Source organism: Papaver somniferum, chromosome 7 (genome assembly GCF_003573695.1).
Source record: "Papaver somniferum cultivar HN1 chromosome 7, ASM357369v1, whole genome shotgun sequence".
Lineage (NCBI taxonomy): Eukaryota > Viridiplantae > Streptophyta > Magnoliopsida > Ranunculales > Papaveraceae > Papaver > Papaver somniferum.
The window spans coordinates 202,778,000-202,793,955 of record NC_039364.1 but is presented as its reverse complement, the minus strand read 5'-3'; positions in this window follow the sequence as shown (position 1 = coordinate 202,793,955).

Genomic DNA, 15,956 nt, shown 5'->3' with positions numbered 1-15,956 from the left:
GTGCATTCCATTGTCACGCTTATTTTGTTGGTTAATTGCATAACCTGTTTGCTGATAAGGTGAATTGTGCAGATGACAGGGACAAGGCTGAGACCAGATATTGCAAGACGACCTGGATAATTTACTGGTCTCGTATGCTACGGAGGAGAAGAAGATGGAACTGGAAAAAAAATAAAACAAAGAGCGAAGAATCAGGGAAGGAGGGGATAACACCTCTACAGGTACATAGTATCCTTAACTAAGTACCTGGCACTACAATAACTAGTGATTTTTTGCCATTTGATCGAAGTCTTCCTATCTCATTTTCTCTGGTCAAAACAGAATAAACAAAGATTTAAAAATAGAATAAAATGTTGGTCTATTTGTGGAGATTTATACTTTATGAGAGAAACCATTGCGCAGCTGGGTAGGAACAATTAGTTCGTCTTGTTTCATTTTAATTCCAAGTTATAGAGTTAATGAACTGCTTACACGTGATTGTGGATGTCTTATTCCTCTAGGGCAGTAGTGAAGGTTTGGTGATAAGGTAATTCTTAATATCGTCCATGTGAAGTGTTTTAGACCACGACACTGAATAATTTGTAGCATCCCAGTCGCATGGTGTGGGTACTGCCGTCGATGAGAATGTCATGCTGGTTTGTCATTCTTGAGTGTAATTTTATAAGATTAAGTTAGGATAGGTGAGTTTCTTATATGTCCTTACGGAATCCATATATGTGTTGTCAGTTGTTGGTGTTTTGTTTTGTGGTTGGAAGCATGGATATGGTCTAGGAAGAGATATAAGTTTTACATAATGTCAAGGAACAAGCAGTGTGCTTACAGTTTGTGTCAAGACAACTTCAAGGCTTGAAAATTATAATTAGTATGAAATGGGTCATCATGGATCTGAAATTGTGCACTTATTAACAGGAGAATGTTATAAGCGCGGTTAAAGCCAACCCATATAATCTAACTTAACCAGAGTACTAACTAGGGAGGGTATATTAGGTATGAACTGGTTCTGGTAACTGGGTGAGTTGAACTGAGTTAGACTCGCACATATTTGCCCCTTTTTAAAGATTCGGACGGGGAACGCTCTTTTTCATGAAATGTCAAATTTTCTTGACCTTCGCTCCTAGAAACAGGAGAGAGAAACAAAAAAAAGAAAATGATTCTCTTTCTCTTAATAATTTAGTATATATATGGTCCACCGAAAGGTTATTTTTGTCACTGTAAAAAGAAAATTACATCATCCATAACCTCATCCCACGTGGGTATTGTCCACCCTAGGACCAAACAATAATTTTGACCAAATAGTAATATATATTTTAAAAAAGGACCAAACAGATAGTTGACTAGGTCAACTGGACCAAACTCACTCTAATATATTATTTTTAGGACCATATGGTATTTTCTACTAAAAAAAATACTCTTGTAACGCGAGTAAAATATTTTCCGTAATTATTTTGTATTTACAGAGAAGTGAAAAATACTATAATCCCCCTTCTATATGGGTTCAACATATAGAAGTCCTACTAAATGGATCATTCATTATCAACTCCATACTTTAGGAAAATGCTATTACTAGGCCCAAAATGTAAATTTGTCTTCAGATCTGGCCCATAATTTTATATTATGAATTTTAATAATGACAACTCCACCCTTTCCTATTTATATCACAGGAAACCATTAAATATTTTCAAATTTCTCTCTCCAATTCTTACATAAACACAATATAGGGTTTTAAATTTATTTGAGCAGAGAAAAATCAATTGATTTTGAGCAGAGAGAATCGATTTTGCTTTTCCGGTTTGATTAAATTGAGGTTTGAGTCGATTAATTTCAACGGTTATTCAATTTTTCATCACATGATTTTGCATCTGCTGTTGTAAACATTTGTTCCTGGTTTATTCTCGGAAATAGGAAAGATCCAAAAGTTTGAACAAGTGTTGTCATCGATGGCGATGATAAAGCCACCAGGGAAGGAGGAGCATCAGTTGCAGTAGAAATTACAATCCTAGAAACAATCTTCAATTAACTGATCTGCAGATTCAACATTAATTCATCAGCGATCTAAGTATACAGATAAGTATCATCTTCTCTTTGTCATGATGCTTTAATTGAGAGATTTTATTTGATTGATTTTCAAAAAAGAAAGAAAAGAATTATGAATAAAAATTTCAGATCTGTTCTTCGTCTAGATCGTCCTAACTGTCGATTTCTAGCTGAGATCCAAAACTGATTTGAGATTCGGTATCAGCGAGTCATCATCTCTATTACCCTTGTATTTGATTTGAATTTCATCGGTCATTAGTTTTTTTTATTTCATCTACTCTTGATAGATTTCATGGAGTTTGTTTTAAGTTGTTTAAATAGTAACAACATAAGCAATTTGGTGACACTGAACTATGTACCTCTATTAAAACTATGCCTTCGATTTGATTATCAGTTCAATCTTCTACTGTAGTTTCATTATGTTGGCAGAAACCTTGAAAGAAAATGGTTTTTGTTGGCTACTAGCCATGGTATTTGTTTGCTTAACTTGTTTTTTAAGGCAATGCTAATGAAACTTATAAAACTGTAGTTGTTTGATTGCTGAATAGGTCATTTTACATAGTAGAAAGAGGTGGTGGTGGTGGTGGAGGTGCAGGTTTTAGAGGGGGATTATGGAGCCGGTGGTGGTGATGGTGGTGGTATTGCAGTTAGTGTAACTGACGGAGGAATATGTATCAGATGGGTGTGATAGGTTGTATAGTAAGTTTTATATAACGATTTGAGCCTTCTGTATTGGATATGTGTCATATGATATGGAATTTATCTCTTACTCGCTCATACCAGCTTACATCGTACTATTGCAGATTACTTGGTGGGCATTCAAAAGGCAATAGCTATTTTGGAACAAGTTCTACCTCCTGTTGGAGGTGACAGGTCCATATTGTTCTTTACATATGTTTTTTTTGCAGTTGATGCTTGTGGTCTGTACTGAATCATTAAGAAAAACAGTTTCTTTAAGATGATAGAAAGTGATTTCGTGTAGGCGGTCCAGCTGTTAGAGACAAGATCGAGATGTTTGAGATTATCAGATGAAAGCACTTCTGAAGCTCATGATGTACAAGGATTGCTTGGACACCGCTTACCCCTTTATGGAGCACAAGCCATATCAAATGGTACTGCAATCTAATCTGTTTTTTCCCATTCAAAATTAGGTTGTGTTTATTTGGTTTGAAACTTAAATAATATATGATGAGTTTCGTTCATTACAATTCACTAATTACATGTATGTGTAACTCCAATACACAACCCAGATGTGTGTGTAAACACTAGTTACACTATTCAGTTGCATCTGTAACTCATAATTACACATTAAGTTGGATGACACTGTAAAAGAACCCAATCAACTGTTGATATCAGAGAAAGATATTCCTCAATAATAATGAACAATATTCGTTTCCAATTTTCTTTTGGCATTGGTTCATGTGTGTGTTTGTTGTATTGATTCATTGTATTTGTTATTAAATAAATCATTTGCAGGGAATACAAAATCCTGAACATATTGGAGTTTAATAACAAAAGAAAGCTAATTGTGCAAGATGAGGATGTGCAGATTCTTCTTATGTGCAAAGGTGCAAGCAGGTCTGATATAACTATATGTCCATATCCCTGTTTGAAATCATATGGAGGCATCATAAAAAATTAATTGGTTTGATGAATACCTAACTTAACATGGTTGCTGCTAGACTTAGTTGATTTAAATGTGAAGACTAGCATAAAATAATTTTGTTCAAAATATTGTGTAACTGCTAAGTGGATGCCTTTGAATTTTATGAGTACACTAGCTATAAGGATGTGTAAAAGTTTAAGTGACCTTCATATAATATGATAATTATTATTATTATTATTTTTTTGTATTTGAGAAAAAGAAGGGAATAATAATGATGGATTGTTTTTGGTTGAAATTTGGTTGTTACTTGTTTCAGACTCTTTGCAGTCACAAATTCTGTTTAAAATGTTTTGAGAAATGGGTGAAGGCGAAGAAACCAGGAAAACCAAAGTTTCCCCCGTGTCGCACTGAGGTTCCTAAGAGTATGCTAACTAATCCAAGGATTAACTCTGCTCTTGCTGTTGCAATTCGTATGACAACAATGAATAATGGTTCAATGGCAGGTCCAATGAAAGTCTATCACTTTGTTCAGAACCAGAGTAGACCATATGAAGATTTTACAACAGATCGGGAAAAGAAAACAAGGAAGGCTAATGCTTGCAGTGGGAAGATCTTTGTCACTATCTCGGTTGACCACTTTGGACCGATACTTGTCGAGAATGATCCTAGGAGGAATCAGGGAGTGTTGGTTGGGGAGTAACGGGGTATAGGCTGTAATGCAAACAATGGGGATCTCACTTTCATCATGTCGCGGGGATGGTTGGGCAGTCTAACTGTGGTGCGCAGTCTGTGGCTCTGTCAGGAGGTTACCAAGATGACGAGGACCAGGGAGAGTGGTTCCTTTATACATGAAGGTTAAACTTATAAACTCTTGTTATGATATTGTATATTAATGCATTATGTCTCTGTCTAGGTTGTTTTTGCTCATCTGAATCTCATTTTAATCTTTTATTGCATTGATTCTAATGGTTAATATAATGAAATCCTTTGCCTGGAAAACAATGGGGGAAGGGACCTCAGTGGCAATAAACGCACAAACAAAGAGCAGTCATTTGATTAAAAGTTTGAGAAATATAATGAATCAATGCGTGTTAGTTTCCGAAAATGATATCCAACACGAGTTGTGAGGGATGTTCTATTTTTTCTTACCGTTCCTTTTCCTTTCCTGGGAAATAAAATCCATTCAAATTCAAATGTAGATAGTGAAAAGCGATTCTACCCACTTGGGCTTACTTGTCGGTTGATGATCAAGCTCCTGAATTTTAAATTGGTAGTTTATGTTAGTTGATCCATCATTATTGTTTGAAGCTATTGTCTAGTGCTTCCATGAAAGTATGAACTAATTGTGACTGTAGTAGATGAAGTAATACATGTATTTTTGTACGTTTTTTTTTATGTGTAACTTTTGGGTATACATGCCATGTGGATGTGTAATTTCTGGGTACACATGAAAAATGCATGTGTAACTCCCATTTACACTAGACATATGCATGTGTAACTTTTAATTACACATGCTAAGATAAATTATCTAGTGCCTTTCTATGATCTTTGTTATTTGCCTTGCCATTGTTTTTTAAATTTTCCTTGCCATTGTTTTTTAATTTTGTTTCTTTCTTTTTGTTCATCCAATCTAATCTTATTGATGTTTATTTTTTTTCAGGTTAGTTGATATTTACTTGCTACTGCGCACACAAGCTATAGGCATGTGTTGGAGTACTAAGGGTGACATTAATCACACCAATAAGGATGTTGCATCTCTCGGATGAAATGTGAGTGTCTTAACTTTCTAATGATTGTTCCCCCAAAGTAATTATTGGATGCTAGTTACACATGCTAATTGGATGTGTAACAACAGTTTACACATGCACCAATTTGATTCTTGTTGTCACTTAAATTTACTGAAAAATTGTGTAGCTATCAATCAATATAAAAGCAAATTCTCCAGGAGTTTCACAACGATGAAATCAAATAACCAGCTGGCTTCTGTAATGATTCAGACCATGCAAGGTGGATGGAAAATCTAAGCAATACAAGGATCCTACATTAACAAATATGACGACATTCACTATATGGTCATATCTTCACAAAGGTATGTAACTGCTTATTACACAAGCCATATGAATGTGTAACTTTTTATTACACATACCATATGGATGTGTAACTGACGTTTACACAAGCCGTTGCATGTGTACCTGCTAAGTACTCTGTAATCATCATCTATATTTACATAATGAATTACATTGATATAAGTGTCCATTATCTCTTTAAATTATCTTAGCTATTATATATCTTCCATGAAATACTCTTAGGTCAAAACTGATCCAATATGCTTATCTTTGATTGAAACATTTTAAATCTTGTGAACTTTATGAGAAGAAATTAACGAATTTTGTTGAAAATCGACTGAAATCTGAGTGGACTGCATCTTTAAACTTGTTTTAAATCTATTGTGTATCTTCTGCTCCATTTTCACTTGTTTACACTCTACCATATCCAAATGTTATAGAGTACTCAATAAACAAATTTAGTTAGCAGGAGCATGAGAGTTGGTGACTGATAGTCGAGGATAGTTTTTTGTAACCAGTTTTTATGTTGTTGAATTTGTACATATGGGGAATGATTTAATTTGACGAGAACCGGTACTTCACTTAGGAATCAATTAGGAAAATTTGCATGTTTCTGTTTAATTGATCAAAAACTTAAAATTGTATGATTAAGAATAAGCAACTGTATGTTTAAATCTTACTTGTCTTTTGATATTTGATCAATTATTTTTAACTACTGTATAAGCCATTGTATGTTTCATCTTTGTAACTACTGGATACACATGCCAAAATGCATGTGTAACTGCTAATTACATATGGTATATGCATATGTAACTCTCAATTACACATGCCAAAATGCATCTGTAACTCCTAATTACACTAGTCAGATACATATGTAACTCCTAATTGCATTAGTCAGATGCATGTGAAACTGATTCTGCATTGCTAAGTGTATCGTTCTTTCAATCTCATTAAAGTCGGCTGCTTGTTGCTTCAGGTTGCCGATAACTTCTACATAAGGGACTTGAAGAGTGCAACTTTTGCAAGGTCGAGCACTGTGCACATGAGTCTGTTGTTAAAAAAAGGAATTGACAGACTTTCTAAGAAATCCAGCAGGGTTTAATAATGCAGTTGATCTTTGTTTTTGTTCTGCAGACATCACAAGTATTTTGATATATTAATGTTTAAGAGTTTGAATACTAGATCTAGGTTTTTTTTATTTTCTGGTTATCAAACTATGAATTAAATATTATTTTCTTATCAGTGTTTTTCTTTCCGAAAATCCGTGCAACTCCTAAATGATTTACATATTGTAATTGATTAATGGGGAAATTATTGTTAGTGAAATAAATAATAAAGTATAACTTTTATTTTTTTTGCGTATTTTTTGATGTCTAACAGGCTAAATACACAAGCCATATTCATGTATAACTTTTGATTACACATGCCAATATGCATGTGTAACCTATGATTACACAAGTTATATGCATGTGTAACTTTTAGATATACATCCCAATGGTGGCGACAGATGGCAGTGGGTGGCGGTCGGTTGTTGGTGGTGGTTTTAAATTTTATTTAATTAGGGGCTTAGTTTTAAATTTTATTTAATTAGGGGATTAGTTTTAAATTTTATTTAATTAGGGGCTTGATAGTATGCATAATGGTATGCACGTATTTTAATATTTCGGGGTCTAGATTTAAACTTATTTTAATTAAGGGCTTGATATTATGGGTAACCCATGAGTCGGGCCTTAGCCTAATTTTTCCTTTACAGAATTGGGAGTTATGTAAATAGTTTCTTCTAGAATATTATTCCGCCGCAACTCAGATTAATCTTCAGATCCAGTCATCCAGATGGGTACATCCTACAAAGTTCTGATTAGCGAACACGAGTTTTCCAAAGATAAGCTTAGTGCTATCTGGTATCCTGGTCTGATTATTAGTTAGTAATAAACCAAAAACTTTCTACCAGTATATTTCTGTTAACGGCAAAATCACCATTATCATTTATGTTTTCTCATTATTATTTTTATATTGTCATTATTTTTTCCTGGCATTTTTAGAGGCGACTAGTAAGACAAAAACGGGTCACCCAGACCTAAAACAAGCCACCCTTTATCTCACATTTTTTGAAATGGCTAATATGCCCTCCATAATCGGTAGATAATACTCCAATCGGTAGTTAAATTTGATGTACTTTAGTTAGTGTTACGAAATTATAATTGGTAGTTAAGGTGTATAAAAATCGGTAATTAATTTTTAAATCAGAAGATAAGGTGTATATAGTTGGTGTTAGAAAATCTTTTTGATTTATTTAGTTTCAAAGTTTTTAGTTGGAGGAGAAGAAGAAGAAAAAGAAGAAGAAGTGGGAGAAAACCATTTTTCTTAAATCAACAACAAACATGGATGGGTATGAAGAAGAAGGTGAAGAACATAATGTTGAAGGCTCACTACCGTTTAGAGAAGATGATTTGGGGTATTTGTTGAATGATCCAAATTTTTGTGGAGAGGAAGCCCTAGACGACGAGTTCATAGAAGAAAACGAAGAATCACACGAGATCAAAGTTAATAATGGATCAAACATACATATATTGTGTTAAGAAACTCTAATACCCATTTTGTGTGTGTTTGTATGCGGTTGTAAACAAAAAAATGATTTTTGCATGTATTGAATGCCATGAACTACCCAAAATCAGTAGATAATGAAATATTATATCCACCGATTATAAGTTACTGAGACATCAAATATCTACAATCGGTAGTTTTGTGGACGTATAATACTACCGATTATGAAAAACCCTCAAATTGAAAGTTTCAATTTTTCATAATCGGTAGTTTTCCAAATTTACTTTACTACCGATTGTCAAAATCGCCCCAAACACGAATTTCTCCAAACTTATAATACTTGGTTTGTTATCTTTTACAATCGGTAGATAAGTAAAAATTTTAACCTCCGATTATGGTGGTCGCCCCAAAAACAACGTTATCCAAAATTGAAAAATTTGTAATTCTTCAGATTTCATAATCGGTAGTTGATGAATTCATTTATCTCCCGATTATGGTTGTCGCCCCAGAAAAAAAATTACTTAAAATTTTCGAATTTAACAACATATAGTCGGTTCTAATGTGTTTACATTTATCTACCGATTTTTTGTAATCGGGTGTTGGGAAACGAATCATTCCTCCGATTATTCAAGTTTTTTTGTACAGAAGCTAAAAACTTTTCTATATAAAAAATCAGTAGTCTAAGATTGTATTTTATTACCGATTATGTCTACATATTCTATCACTTTCTTCGGATTATTATTGGCTAACTTGTTGTTATCATACGTAGGCTATTATAGCGATTGATGATGATTTTTATTTGAGGCATGATACTTCCCTACACTGTGCAAACAATTTGGTATGTTCATGACTTTTTTTTTTTTTTTCAAATAATGTATATTAAATGCTTATGCTTATGAGGTTTGTTTTGGTATATGCGCATTTAGTTATTTACAAGTAAGGATGAGGCAAAGGAATGGCTTATTAGCAAGGAAAAACAGAAGATGTGCATGATAGTTCAGAACAATTGCGTGAAGGAGATTCGGTTTGAAATGATTTGTGAGCGAGGTGGGAAGCAAAAGAGTCATGAAGGAAAGAATCGTAAGTACGTAAGGAAGACGAAGAGGAAATACCGAATTAATACAAAGAAGATAGGATGCCCATTTAAGATTGCCTACTATAAGACCTACGGTGAGGAAGGTAAAGAATGTAAAATGTTTAAAGTTGCTAATAGTTGTCACAACCACGATGATCCGAAAAGTCTTATTGGACATGTAATGGTTGGTAAGCTAAAATTAGGGGTGTGCAACTGACGGACGAATACGGATTAGGGATCACCCGCGTTCAATCCGTCAAAGTTGTAGATTTGGAAAATCCGACCGTGTCCGACCCAATCACCCACGGATTAACGGGTGATACGGGCCGGATGCCGATTAACCGCGAATTTAGTAAAAAAAAAAAAGAAGTAAAACAAGACCTAATTATACATAATACCCTAATTCTTTGACTAATGCTCCTTTCAGCAATCGTTACTATTGTATTCTGATGAATCCTTATTTTGTTTCTATCGGTGGGTGGGGCGAACTTAATAAACTTGCTGCTTTTCATGTTATCTAATTGCTGATGGTTATAACTTGCCAAGTTTAGTTAGTTATGCTGCACCATCGTCATATACTTTTATTTGCTTGGTTCACATTTATATTCTTTTGCAATCTACTTGTAGATGTGGAAAATCCTACTACTACATCCAATGAATCTCAAGAACACACAACTTAAGTAAATAAGCAAGAGATGAACATGAAACATAAGATATACGTGGTTCGACATGATTACCTACGTCCACTGGGGTGAAAGGATGATCTTATTACTTGATTCAAGGTTACAAGATGATGTTTCTTACTAACAAGATCTCTAGTCACTCTACAAAGCTCTTTAGTGTTCTCTCTCCCTTACTGAATTACTTGATCCCTACTCTTTACAAAGCTCTCTATTTATAAGCTCTCAAGATGATACATCCATATTACACTGTGAGTCATGGTACATCTTTCTTGCTGCTCTTCTCTGGGTACCATGTGATGCTTATCCCGACATATCGGCCTAGGTTGGGTGAGATCAGCTCCCGACGTTCTTCTGTCCGATGTTGATTGCTTAATATGACCCGATGTCGATGTCGTCCTTTATTACGACCCGATGTTGTTACTCCCGAGTCCTACTTTGACCAGATTCTTCTTATCCTTCCAACTACTTTGTCAGAGTATTTATTAACCTAGCGTCCGACATACGTCTCTTCCATCACATCCGAGCTTCACCTTTACACGTGCTGGCTTCACGGGTTCTTATAATGTCTCTTTCCTAGCGCCGAGCCTGGAAAGGATGATTCGGTGCCTCGAATCTTCCTTACTATTGGTGCAACATCGCCTAGGATTGTTCCACTGGATCTGTGGATTATTTACACCTACATTTATGCCCCTTCTTTCACTCGTGTGTTCGACACGAGGGAAAGAAATCGCTTCGTCTCCCACGTCTCTGAGCATGCCGTGTTTTCCTCCATGCTATTCCCCATTATCTCCGTCTTTATGACTTGTTATCTCTTCTCCCAGTCGCAACTATTGGGACTATAAATTCGAAAATCAAACCCTTGGTATCTCACTTTCTCCTTTCACGGAACCGCGCTCTATGCTTTTTTTTTACCATTTTTTCCTTCAACTGTTGTTTGAGTAACCTCTGTCTTCCGCTTTCCTTCTTCCTTTTCTTTAAAAACCCTATTCTTCCTTTTATCCTACCATTGTTTCTCTCCTGTTGCTGCTGGGATTCCGTCCGTTCTTCATTTTCTTCTACATTTCCCAGTTCACGCCTCTCCTTCAAATTTTCAATGGCATATTCAACTCCCTCCATGACTGAGAAGAGGTGTGTGAGTTATACTTTTTATGATGATGATGATGTTCCTCTTGATTCTTTCTTTATTGTTGACAGCCCTTCGCACCATGATCATCGCACTCTTAACTCTATCTTTTATGATGATTCTCCTCCGTTTTCATGTAGGAATGACAAGAAAGTCTCCAAAGACTTGATAGATGAACAATTCATCAAACAATTGAAGGATGATTATAACCTCCATGGTTATGACCTCAGACTCTTGTCGGGCCAAAAGGGTACTCTGAAGAAGGAGGAAGTTGCAAAGTTTCCTCACTCGGCCGAGGCGACCATTATCACCAAAGGCCAGTTAGAGCTTAGGTTACGCTTTCCTCTGTATGATCCTAGACGTCCTTTCATATATGAAGTCTTATCCAAGATTCGTCCATCTCGTGCCCTAACTCAATGGAATGGTAACACCTTTCACCTCATGGCTGAGTTGGAGAGGCGAGGACGGGGCGAGTACTCTTATACTCCTTGGTCGACTTATGATCCTTCTCAAGCGGGCGACTACACTTCTGCCAGCTTTGTCGGCAACTATCGAAGCAGGACTACTACTAAATGGCGATCTTGCTGGCTTTGCTGCTAGCCCTCATCGTAACAAGTCCCTACTGGCGGCTTTCCCAAGTTGATGTTGGACGAAGATCCTGAGGGTGGTACCAATACTAATAAGCATGCCCGTCATACTAGTGATACTGCCTGGGATCGGGTTCCTCTTGCTATTTATGGTCCTCTTTTAAGTGGCAAATTTCCACCTCCTGCCGAGCCTTATCCATTCTGGGTAGTTAATGCTGATCGGGTAAGTTGTTTTATTTGCTTTTCCGGCCAACCCGAGTAACCAATATGGTAATATTTTGATCTGTTCATATTTTTCCAGCCTAAGTCCCAGAGTAACCAGCCCAAGGTCCCAAACCTTCGGAAGAGGAATAGAGGTCCTGGCACAGGAGTCGAGGAGGAGACAGGGAAGGTAACAAATATGTTTCTCTATACACAGTACATGTACTTGCCCCTATTTGTTGCCTTGAATGGTTCTGACGATGACTCATGTGCAGAAGTCAAAAGCTGATAAAGGAGAGGTTGGAGGTTCTTCGGCGAAAGATGGTGAGGATCCCGATGATCAGCTACCCTTATCCAATTTCCTGAGGAAGTCGCCTCAGAAACCTTCTGATATTTCGTCTACCATTATAGGTGGTAATCCTGATGGGAAGGGTAAAGAGTCAAGGGGTGACGAGTCTGCCCCAAGGAAGAACATGCCCCAACAATCTACTGGATCCTCCGCTGGCAAAGGTGTTTCCATATCCGATAACATTGTTTTTGTCATGTCCGACGATGACGATGATGAGGAAATATTTGGAATGGAGGATGAAGTTGAGATTTCGGGCGGGGGAGAGGAGCCGAAACAGGTGGACGAATCTTCTGGTGGAAAGAATGATGTTCCTGGGAATGAATTGTTGGAGAATCTGCCCCATGTTTCCCTTACGCCGAGTTCGGGTGGAACTACCTTCTTCACCTTCTCGGTCCCAGTGTGTAATTCATCGGGGGCTCTTACTTCTCCCGATTCTAGTACCTTAACCGCCGAGGAGATGATCAAAGTTGTGCCCCTTTATGAGGCCGGTTTAAAGGATACCCTCAACCTTATAGTGAGTCGTCTTTATTAAATTATAGATTTTGATGGATATTGGTTGTTGATGTTGTGAAAGTTAATGTCCTCAGGCTACCAATAGAAAGTTGTTGGAGGCTTCTAGGCAGCAGAAGGAGTTAACGGAAGTGGAGAATCTTCGCGCCCAATTGCAGCAGGATCAAAAACGAGCCCGAGGATTGGAGAAGCAGCTGGCCGAAGCCCAAGGTACCTTTTCAAAAATTTAATGCCTATGATTGATCCTGTAGTGCTAATATCCTGAGTTTAGTATTGTCTTCCTAGCCGAAATGTCTAGTATAGATGCAGGCGCTGCTTCGGAGTATCGTCTGATAAAGAGAAAGTTAGATATTGAGTTAGATCATGTTGATAATCTTCGTCAAAGAATTTTCAATAAGGATGATAAGATAGATCGTCAGGATGTCGAAATCGAGGATCTCTAGACGAACTACTTCGTTATCATAGATTTGAGTATGTGCCCGAGGAGATAGACAATCTTCGGGCAAGCCTCTCTCGGGTTTAGGGAATTGTCGCCGAAAAAACGTTACTAGCCGATAACTTAGAGAGTCACTGTGACAGGTTGAGACTCCAGATTAGAGATTTGCACGTTGATCGCAAGCGGATCTTGAAGGAAAAAGATATCGCTGAGGGGTCTAACCAAGAGTTAAGAGAGAGAGTCTTCGACGATTCGATCAGGTATTCCAAAAGTTGGAGTGGACCCGAGTTCAGTTATCGGGTCTTCAAATATCCCATGATCGACAGAAGGCTAGTTGGAGTGATCATAAGAAATATGGCCCCATCAATGAATTCAACGAGCAACGTTATAACGAGTTAACTTCGAAGATTTCAGCTCTTGAATGTAGCTTGCTTAAATCCGAGGAAATTGTTAAAGTAGTTTTACCCTTGCTTGAAGGTGTTTCTCCATGTGTTATATTGCTCTTATGCCTCTTCTAATGTTATGATATTTTTGTTCTGTTACTGACCACTTCTTTGTATTTGCAGTTGAGCAAGGAAAGGTGGAGTCCTTGGAGAAGGAAGCTGCCCGACTAAAGGCGAATGAGGCTGAATTGCTTGGGAAGGTTTCCACTGCTGAAGCTACGTCGCCCCAATTGACTGTTCAACTTGCTGCTGAGAAAGAGAAGTTCAAGACTGAGCTTGTTACAAAGGTCAAGGAGGGCGTGAGGGTGTACGTCGAGAAGAGGCGAACCGATGTCGCTGCTAAGAAGGCTGGCTCGGGATGAATTCCGCCGAGCGAATAATTAGACTTTTTTGTAGTGCTGCGTCACTAGTTTTCCCCTTGCACTGGGTTGTAATCCGCTTGAACACCTTCATTTTTTCGAACATCTTTATTTCATGGGGTGCTGCGCCGCCAGTCGGTTGTTTTATTATTTCTTGACATTCTTGGTCGTGTTATTTGGATCACGCTTCGTTATTTGTTTATGGTAGAATTATTCCCTGCATTAAAATGTTTAATTAGTTAGCATAAATTCCATTTCTGTCGAACACACTCAACAGGGAGGGTCATCGGGCCCAATTCCATGTCCCGATTGAGGTATCTCATCACTGTCGTTTTGATCTAGTGGTAATGTATTTAGTCATTCCTAGATTCTATGTCTCGACATCCCAGGGTAGTTATTGATCAACTAGACTGGGCAAGTGATTTCGTCCACTTGCGATGGGAGCAATGTAGTATGCTCAATTGTCAAGTACTCATGCCTTGACAATCGGTTACTGGTTTCCAACCACCAGGACCCTTGAGCTACCTCGGCACTTACACACTGCCACTGCCCCGATTTCGAATAGCTCGTCGAGTGTAAGACACCTCGGCACTTGCACATTGCCGTCGCCCCGAGTACGAATGTCCATTCGAGTGTAAGACACCTCGGCACTTGCACACTGCCATCGCCCCGAGTACGAATGTCCATTCGAGTGTAAGTCACCTCGGCACTTGCACACTGTCGTCGCCCCGAGTACGAATGACCATTAGACGCAATTTTCACATTCCCTACCCCACGTGGATTTTTAAGGAAATAAATGACAGAATATCATACCTGCTCATACACCTTTCAGGGGGTGATATAGCTTCAGGCGTCGAGCATTCCACGGCCGCGGTTATGGTGTTCCATCCGGTTTCAATATCTTATACGCTCCTTCTCCCACTTTTTCCACAATAGTGTATGGTCCGCCCCATCTTGCCGCCAATTTTCCGCCTTTTTTGTCACGTTCATAACTAGGTAGTTCCTTCAATACCAACTGTCCTGGTTGGAACTCCCTTGGTCGGACTCATTTGTTGTATTCACGTTGTAGTCGCGTTTGGTAGTTTTCCATTTTTTGTAGAGCCATTTCTCTAGTTTCTTCCAAGTCATCGAGCTTGGCCAGAATTATATCTGCTGAGATGTTCTGCCTCCATGCCTCAGTCCTCGTGGTGGGTATCATTGCCTCAGTCCTCGTGGTGGGTATCATTGCCTCAGTTGGAAGGATGTCCTCGGTTCCGTATGTTAACATAAAGGGTGACAAGCCGGTCGCGTACCTTCGGGTAGTTCTGTAAGCTCACAGAACATTATAGAGCTCCTCAAACCATTCACCATATTCCCCATCCAGCTTCTTTTTCAGATTGTCTGCTATTGTTTTGTTCGTGATCTCGGCTTGCCCATTACTTTGTGGGTAAAGGGGCGTCGCCTTGCTCTTTTGAATGTTGTAGGTGTTAAATAACATGTCGGTATTCTTGCCTTGTAGTTGTTTTCCGTTGTCCGAGACGATTGATGCCGGTACGCCGAAACGACAGATGATGTGTTCCCAAATGAAAAGAAATACGTCCTTATCCCGAATGTGCCTCAGTGGTGCAGCTTCCACCCATTTGGTGAAATAATCAGTAGCCACGATCAAATATTTTCTTTGTCTCGACCCGACATGCAGTGGTCCCACGATTTCGATCCCCCACTTGGCGAAGGTCAAAGGGCTATCACTGAGTTTAGGGTCACTGCAGGTGCTTGTATCTTCTTGCCAAACTTTTGGAACTCGTCGCAAATTAACGCCATATGTTTCGGATCCTCGTTCATGTATGGCCAGAAGTATCCCATGGTCTTAGCTCGGGTTGCTAGACTTCGGCCCAAGTTGTGATTGCCCGCGGCGCCATAATGTAGCTCAATCAAGATTGAGTGCCCTTCCTCTTTTCTTA